The following is a 9,280-nucleotide window of genomic DNA, read 5'->3' on the forward strand; positions in this document are numbered from 1 at the left end:
AGTCTAAGCAGTGTTCCAGTTATTCATTTTTGTATGCTTGGTTTGTACTTTCTCCAATTCACTTTTTGAGGAAAATGGCAAGTAAGTTTATGCTCATTAAGATTTTGTCCCACACCACTGCATGTTAGAGTGACCAAGAAAAAGAACTGAAGATGAAGGGTTAGAGCTATTGAGATATGAAGTCTTTATTTAAAATAATAGCTAGGGTTCACCCAAAGTAGATAGTATGTTTAAACTGACATGTACACAAACAGCTGTTGTATTCCTACAAAACTTGCCCCTTAACATTGACCGAGAGGTGGGCTGACAAACAGATAACGAGAATAAGCAATCTAACATTTTTGCATTCAGTCTTTCCTTTTTCATGGTTTCACCTCCAGGAGATAGAAAAGGCAAGCAAGAGAAGCAATATAATGTATTTATATTCACAATATAAATACCGTACATATAGAAGGAGGAAAGGAACAGAAAGCCAATTCAATCATATTAAAAACCAACAAAGAAAAAAAATTTGGCAAACTTTGGAATTTTAAAGTACATAACTTCCGTTTTGTTACTTCCTTCCACCAACTTTCAGAAAAGGTGCCGTTTTAATGTCTCTGACATTTCCATTTGCCCGACTCTTACACTTTTCTTTACAGTACTGAACCATGTTCATGTTTTCACTATGGCAATTCAGAGCCCCTGAAATCACATTTTCCTGTGGACCTTACACTGTGCTCAAAGTCTGGAGATCTTAACATAGTTTCCAACTCTTGCATATGTGAATCTGTCTTCCACTGTGCAACAAACCAATTTTCCAGCAGAAGCAGAACATAATCTTTTGAAACCCATCAGAGCTGTACTATCACACATTTCCTGTACTTAACTTTTTAAAGAAACTGTACATGACATCTCTTGCATGATATTCCAAGATGAAATGCAGCATTGCATAGGTTCTGCCTGATGAAGAAAGTGTGCATATTTCTAAAGTGAATGTGAAGTTCAACTAACAGATATAAAAAGGTTGGTTACAAGTTCAAGCTTTTTGGTCACATCAAGTAGCTATCTGATCACAACTCTTAACACTTCAAAAATATGGAAGGCTTTAAGCCTTACATCTTCCACTCAATTACCCACAGCACATGGGGGGATATCACCTTATTTTTCTGGCAGGATTCCTTTGCCTTTAGCAGCTGCTGGGCATGCAGACTTCCACTAAGATACAACTGTTTATGAAGGCCAGGAAAACCTCACCTGTTGAATGGCTGCTCGATTGTTTAACAGCAGCAACGACTTTTTCTACCTAAACTGAAATGATGAGAGTTATAATCATGAGTGGGCTTTTGTGTGAAACGACTGTGAGCTCAGTTCAGTTCTGGCACTGGAAGCAAATGCCCGGACTCAGAATGTGGTCAGAGGCGAATTGTAAAACTTATGTCTTTTGCACCTAGTTCTTGGGGTTCTGGTTTAAAGGTGGAATATGGAAAAGAAGTGCAATGGGCGATCGCAGCAGAAAATAAAGCAGAAAGGGGAGCTTCCCCACCCCCTTGCTTATCTTAGACCCAAGAGCCTTCATTAAGCCACTGAGACCCACACTTTAAGGACTACGAAACACGCAGAAGAGGGATCTACCCTTCCCCTGTCCTCTAAGACTCGGACTCACTCACCTCTTCAATTAGCCACTACTGTACTCACCCCAACTACTACTTCCGCGAACAAATTCCGACAGTCTCACGTGATCAACGCTCTGCCAACCACAACCCGTCGGAACGACTCCTCCCCGCCGCTTAGTCGATCACCTCATTGCTTGGCTAGCCAAAGGATCCGAAGGCGGCGCAGTTGCGTGCGTGCGGCCATTGCGTCTCGACGCTAAGGAGGCGGAGCGGCCATCTTTGCCTCGGGCATCTGATGGCGCGGTTGGGACGCCGCCGCCATCTTTGTGAAGGGGCAAAGAGTGGCGCACGCTCTCGCCGTTGCCCTTTGCCCGCCTTTAAAGCGACAGTTTTAACTGTCGTGTTCACTTATTAGAAAATAAAAAAGGGAGGAGGAGGCTTCTTAAACAAGAGCCGGAGGGCGGGGAGAATCATATACTGGTCTTCAAAGTGTGAAGACGGCATAAGAACCTGTTGCATAATGTGAAACACACAGAAAATTCCAGCATCAGCCCCTTCCCTTAATAGTAACAGGACCATTTTAGCCCAGTCTACTCAGAATCAAGTCCTACTGGTTTCACTGGGGCTTACTCCCAGGTAGCAGGGGTTAGCATTTCAGCCTAAATAATGAGGCGCAAGGAGGGTGCCTTGCAGTGAAGGAACCACGCCTTGTTTCTCCTACAGTGGTACCTTGGTTTGCTACTGCTTTGGATTACAACCACGTCAAACCTGGAAGTGCGTGACCTTTTTTTTTTATTACAACCCCCTTTTGGAGGGGATTACAACCCCCCTTTTTTGGGAGGCCCCATTGGCACACCTTGGGTTACAACCTGTTTTGGTTTACAACCGGACCTCCGGAACGGATTATGGTTGTAAACCAAGGTACCAATGTATTAAACTCTGCCAACCAACGGACAAAAATTGTGAGACAAGATCCTCCATTAGGTGTGGAGGACTTGGAGTCCAAAAAAAGCAAGGAGGATGCAGTTTCGCCTCCCTAAATTCACACGACTCTGGCTAAGGTGCACCTGTTCACTCTTACGGTTGGGCGTGGGGCCTCGAAATCCATTTAACCCCCAAAACTCACCACACATTGAAATAAACTTAAACTAAATGGAACCTCCATCATCAAAGGCAGTGTACCGCTGAAGACTAGATCCCTGAGATGAAATAAGATGGGAGGGTTGTTGCCTTCATGCCTTGCTTATAAACTTCCCAGAGCCATTTGTGTAGCATCTGTTGTAAACAGAATCTGCTGGATTTCTTATCAAATACTTGGACTGTAAGCTAATAGTTAATGGTGTCTTATACATACATACATACATACATACATACATATTTCCGATTGCTGAGCTATGCAGAGACCAGGTGAATTTATGTCTGCAGTTTTTCTCCTACCGTGAAAATCAGAAGATTGCAAACTGTCCTGTGATGTTCAGAAGAAGGGTGATATAGACATTTAAATAATAATAAAAATAAACCTTTTAAAATAAAGATGTTTACATTTAAGCACCCTTTGCTCTTTCTGCTAACCTGAGGTAATTTGAAAGCTGCATACTTAACAGCAAAGTCTTTCAGCAGTATAAAATAATAATAAACAAGGTGGGGTTTTTTTTAATGCTGAAGTCCTTTTTACTCAGTATTTTATCCACTGAAAACCTGGAAGTTTCATTAACCTATACTAGGATGGTGCACACCAGCTTACAATGAACAAGCTGTGCACTTAGTTGTGGTCCATGGGGTGGTTGGGGGTCATAGTTCCAGAAGTCACTGCCTCTCAGCAAAGTACTCACTCCGAAGGGGGGGGGGCTCCCCAAAGCAATACATTTTGAACAAGTGCAAACTGTTCTTGGCAGCGAGCCCAGGAAAGAAGGAGAAGGCATTTGCAGGCACTAGTGAGAGACTGGGGGAGAGGGAATGAGACCTATCTGCTCTCCCACCTTCCGCTAGTTGACTTTACCTGGAGACTTTTCACTTCAGCAGCAGAGACCAGAAAAGGACCAAGAGGCAGGTGGCAGTAGAGTGTATTTGGCTCTAATCTGTATTATGTAGTAACTATATAACTGATTAAACAATCTATGGCCTTTTAAAAGTGCTGTGAGAGGGGGTTATTGGTGGTGGTGGTTGCAATGGTATGTATTTTGAGTTTTCATTTTGTATTTTTATGTTGTAAACCGCCCTGTGATCTTTGCATGAAGTTTTGTATAGAAGTTTGATTAATAATAATAGAAATAATCGGGTTGGTTAAAGTGTTATAAAAGGGGTAAGACTTTTTAATGCATATTTGGCACTTGATTAAATGTGGCATGTCATTCTAATTCACTTTACTTATTAGTGTCAAGTCACTAAGATTACTTGCCCTCCAGTTTTTTTATATATGCCGCCCACCCAGGAAATATTTATTGATAGACAATTATACATTTAAATAATTATGTTAAGTATTATTAATAACAATAACTAATTAGTGCACATGCCTCCGGCTGCAGCTGGTCTGTCAAGTTGCAGCCAAGATTTGCAGCTGAGATCTCCCCTATCTACTAAATAAGCCAATGCTCACTTGCATATGCATTCATATCTCAAAATGAATGTTCCTGTTGTGTAAGAGTGATGCTTTAAAAAAACAAATTACCTGGCTTGCTATCAGTCAACAGAACTGGTTGGGCTGGTTTCAAATCAGGCATTTTTTAAAGGGCTGTCCATTGGTGAGGCAGACCCGGGTGCAAGCAGGTTTAGGAGACCAGATGTCCGCCCAGATAGCCACTGCTCCATTCCTGCTTCCAAATCCTGGGTTGTCATTTGGTGAGGGTGTGAGAGACTAGCAGAATGAACTCTTACTTTAATCCTCTTCCTCCCCCAAGAGAACACTGATGAAAGCAGTGATCTGAAGTCTTATTATCATCAGAAACTGAAATATTTAGGAAGTTAAAGGGGTTCTGAGACAATGTCAGGGCATGACTCGTATAAATCTTTTAGTAATAAATACTGGAAATCCTTTAAAAAATAAACTACTGCACAGTGCTAGGGCTTGCCAATCAGAAGGTCGGCAGTTCAAATCCCCGCGACGGGGTGAGCTCCCTGCCAACCTAGCAGTTCAAAAGCACAAAGTGCAAGTAGATAAATAGGTACCGCTCTGGAGGGAAGGTAAACAGTGTTTCCGTGTGCTGCTCTGGTTCACCAGAAGCAGCTTAGTCATGCTGGCCACATGAACACCGGCTCCCTTGGCCAGCAAAGCGAGTTGAGCGCTGCAACCCCAGAGTTGTCCGCGACTGGACCTAATGGTCAGGGGTCCCTTTACCTTTACCTTTACATTGACTTTGTGGAACAAGCTATCAAAGGTGCAGTAGCCCTGTCCTCTTTTGCATCTGGTCACTCTAATGGCATTGAGGGAATTTCTGTAGTTCTGTGGGAGAGCACATGTGTTGTATACAGTACAGAAGTCCTTGGTATTTCCAAGTAGGGCTGGAAACAACCCTTTTGCAAAACCCAGGAGAGCTCTCTCACCCCCCCACAAAAAAAAACTCCAAACTCTACAATGGCACTCTTAAAAGTGGCTTAAACATATCCACTGTAGATTTACCTTCCCATAATTCTCCAACTTGCCGCTGCTGCTTTTTAAAATAAACAGTTGGTCTATAAGCTGGATGACTGTATTAAATTCAGTTGTATGATTTAACATACTGTTGTCAGTTTGGAGAGTCTGGTCATTCTGGCAGGGGTCTCACCAACCCTATACATTAACGGATGTGGTTTTCCCCAGAGAATCCAGAGTACTGAAGTTTACCCGGCACAGAGCTACAATTCTGAGCATGCTTAACAAACTATAGTGTTTGGGATACAGTGATTGGGGGGTGGGGCGTGTCATGTGGTTTAAATATATGGTGTAGATGTGGTCAAAGCAACTAGGACAAAATAATGGTAAAGGTGATTTCTGGCATGGGCAATTCACCTGTAAGAGGGTAGGGGGTCTAAGATCAGCTCTCTCCATTTTTACAGTCTGAATTTAGAGAACAGAGCCAAGCATTTGCATGGGAGGCAGCTTTGGAGCTGGCTGCGGCAGCTGCTCTCTCTAGGAATCTGATGCAGAGGTCAGCAGATTTGCTGCCTGCTGTCGGACAGCTGTATTTCTTTCTTCCAATAGGTTCTACTTGTATATTTGTAAATAAAGCGGACATCAAGTACGTCTCCAGTGTGCTCTCATCTAAAGGAAACTTTGGCACTGCTCCTTGAGCTCCTCATAGCTTGGGGAAGTGTGGTGAGTGAATAACAAGACACTACAGTATTTCTCTCTCTCTCCTTTTCCTGCTCTATCTCACTTGAAGAGGAGTCAAAACAAAATAAAAAAATTCCTTCCAGTAGCACCTTAAAGACCAACTGAGTTAGTTCTAGGTATGAGCTTTCGTGTGCATGCACACTTCTTCAGATACACTGAAACAGAAGTCACCGGACCTTTCTATATAGTGAGAAGGTGGGGAGGGGTATTACTCAGAAGGGTGGTGGGAATGGGTGATTGGCAGATAGCTGCGATGAGCCTGTTGACGACTCTTAACGACTGCAATAGGTCTAACAGGAAAAAGCAAGGGGTGAGAAGGTGAAAAATGGCTTTGTCATGTATAATGAGATAAGAATCCAATGTCTTTGTTCAAACCAGGTCTCTCCATAGTTTTAAGTTTGGTGATAAGTTGCAATTCAGCAGCTTCTCTTTCCAGTCTATTTCTGAAATTCCTTTGTAATAGAACAGCTACTTTGAGATCTTGTATAGAATGTCCTGGGAGATTGAAGTGTTCTCCTACTGGTTTTTCTGTCTTGTGGTTCCTGATGTCGGATTTATGTCCGTTTATTCTTTGGCGTAAGGTCTGGCCTGTTTGTCCAATATAGAGAGCTGAAGGACACTGTTGGCATTTTATGGCATACACAATGTTAGACGATGAGCAATTAAATAGTCCCGAGATGGTATGTGTGATGTTGTTGGGGCCAGTAATGGTGTTGTCCGGGTGTATGTGGCAGCAAAGTTGGCATCTGGGTTTATTGCAGGCTCTGGTGCCAGTGTCCGTGTTAGGTCTGGTTGTAGTATTATTGTGGGTTAGGAGTTGTTTAAGACTGGGTGGCTGTCTGTAGGCAATGAAAGGTCTTCCTCCCAGAGCTTGAGAAAGAGAACTGTCATTGTCCAGGAGAGGTTGTAGATCTCTGATGATGCGTTGTACTGTTTTAACTTGGGAGCTGTATGTGATGACTAGAGGTGTTCTGTTATTTTCTTTTTTGGGTCTGTCTTGCAGCAAGTTCTCTCTGGGTATCAGTCTGGCTCTGTTGATCTGTTGTCTAACTTCATCTGCTGGGTATTTTAGTTCTAAAAAGGTTTGCTGTAGATCTCTTAGGTGAGAGTCTCTGTCTGTAGAATTGGAGCAGATGCGGCTGTAACGTAGTGCCTGGCTATATACAATGGACTGTTTGGTATGTTTGGGATGGTAGCTAGAGGCATGTAGATATGTTTGTCGGTCAGTTGGTTTACGGTATAAGGTGGTGTCTATGCGCCCATCCTGTATTTTTATAGTAGTGTCCAAAAAATGTATTTCTTGCATAGATTGATTCATTGTTAGGTTGATGGTGGGGTGAAAATCATTGAATTTCTGGTGGAAGGTGTCCAGGGTCTGTTGACCATGTGTCCAGATGATAAAAATATCATCAATGTATCGCAGGTACAAGAGAGGTTTGAGTGGGTAGGAGTTTAGGAAACGTTGTTCTAAATCCGCCATGAAGATGTTGGCATACTGTGGGGCCATGCGGGTGCCCATTGCTGTGCCGCTGATCTGAAGGAACAGGTCATCACCGAATTTGAAGTTGTTGTGGGTAAGGACAAATTGGCAGAGTTTGGTAGCAAAGTCCGCTGTGGTTTTATCTGAAATGGTATTCCTTATAGCTTGTAAACCATCGTTGTGTGGGATGTTGGTATACAGAGATTCCACATCCATAGTAGCTAGTATAGTATTGTTGGGAAGATTATTTAAAGATTGTATTTTCCTCAGAAAATCTGTGGTGTCACGTACATAGCTGGGAGCACTGATGGCATATGGTTTCAGAACAGAGTCCATATAACCGGAGACACCCACTGTAATAGTGCCAATACCTGAAATGATGGGGCGTCCTGGATTTCCTGGTTTGTGTATTTTAGGTAGAAGATAGAAAGTTCCTGGTCGAGGTTCTGTTGGTGTGTTTGTGAGGATCTGTTCTTGGATGTGTGGGGGTAGCTCCTTAACAATCTTGTTCAGTTCTTTTTTGTATTCTTGTGTGGGGTCTGAGTCCAATTTTATGTAAAAGGCGGTATTGGAAAGTTGTCTGTGAGCCTCCTGAATGTAGTCAGTTTTGTTCATGATGACGACCGCTCCACCTTTGTCAGCTTCTTTAATTATAATGTCTGGGTTGTTTCTGAGATTATCTATGGCTCTCCTTTCGGCATGGTTTAGATTTTGTTGTAAGCGATGGTGTTTTCTGGTCACATCTGTTTGGATTCTGTGGCGGAAGCAGTCAATGTACAAGTCCAGTGTGGTATTGCGTCCATCAGGAGGGGTCCATGTGGAGTCCCTTTTTGTGTAACACTTTTTCGGTGGTAGTTGGTGGTCAGTGTTCTGTTGGGAGGGTGGTTGTTGTTCTGCAGTGGGTTGTGAAGTTGTTGCTTGTTCTGCTTTGTCTTGTTGTTGTGTGTGTTGAAAATACTCCTTCAGGCGTAAACGGCGGAAAAATGCTTCCAAGTCCCCACAGAACTGAATCATGTCTGGGGATTTGGCAGGGCAGAATGACAGTCCACGTGAAAGGACTGAAGAGGAGTGTTCTTTCTCACCTGGCGAACTGAAAGCTGTAGCAAAATTTAACAGGAAGGGAGCAGGACCAAGCAGAGCATCGCTATGAAGGATTTACAAGAGAAACAGCGGTGGTCTTGGAATGTGTTTGCAGGCCTGTGGAGCAGGCAGAAATTAATGCAATGAAGTTTTCCCATCATGTGCGCTACCTGATGATTTCCAGCCCATCGCAAGTTGTTAAAGCAGGAATGTGATACACCATGGGCTATGCTGGCTGAGGCTCGTGGCAGCTTGAGTCCAACAAAGTCAGGAGGCCGCAGATTCCCCACCCTTGGGTTAAAGGCGAATTTAGGAAGTTGTGAGTTATAGTGCTCAGAAACAAGGAACTTTTTCAAAATAAGGTGTACAAAAATAGTTGTACAGCTGAAGCTGGCATTTTTGCCTCCTGACTTTCAGTGGCTCCCTCTTTCCTCAGAAACAATCCATTTGTTTGTATCGGGGTGCAGATGGCGATTGAACGGCTAATTCTGGAAAAGGAGCACTCGCACCAGTAAAAGATTTAGGCGCGGGTCCCTTTAAGACGAAATGCCCAGCACCAAGATGGCAGCTTCCTTTCACCTCTCTCCTGCCTGTGCCCTTCACTAAGATGGGGAGGGAGGGGAAAGAATGATGTCATCGCATGACTGTGTTTTTATGAATGAAAAGAATCCTGTGAGTGAGTAATTCCAGGAAACTCATATTACAACTCAGCAGATCGCAGCGCAGAGCCCAGCTCAGCTCTTCTCCTCGGAAAACAACAACTTCGTTTACAGAAATAAACAAGGAGATTTGGAGAGCCGAATCGGCGAGAAAAAC

General features: G+C 43.3%; 1 protein-coding gene across 3 annotated transcripts in view; it reads right to left on the minus strand.

The window, feature by feature from the left end:
- Positions 1–1,945, minus strand: part of PLA2G6 (phospholipase A2 group VI) — a 27,628-nt gene extending 25,683 nt beyond the window's left edge. The window contains exon 1 of one of the 3 annotated variants that reach the window (XM_081879358.1): positions 1,650–1,945. The gene's annotated coding sequence lies outside the window, so the exon portion shown is untranslated. The remainder of the gene's footprint in view (positions 1–1,649) is intronic. The other 2 variants (XM_081879357.1, XM_081879356.1) reach the window with 2 other exon arrangements.
- Positions 1,946–9,280: the final 7,335 nt, after the last annotated feature.

This window comes from Podarcis erhardii (genome assembly GCF_964252035.2).
Source record: "Podarcis erhardii genome assembly, chromosome: 10".
Lineage (NCBI taxonomy): Eukaryota > Metazoa > Chordata > Lepidosauria > Squamata > Lacertidae > Podarcis > Podarcis erhardii.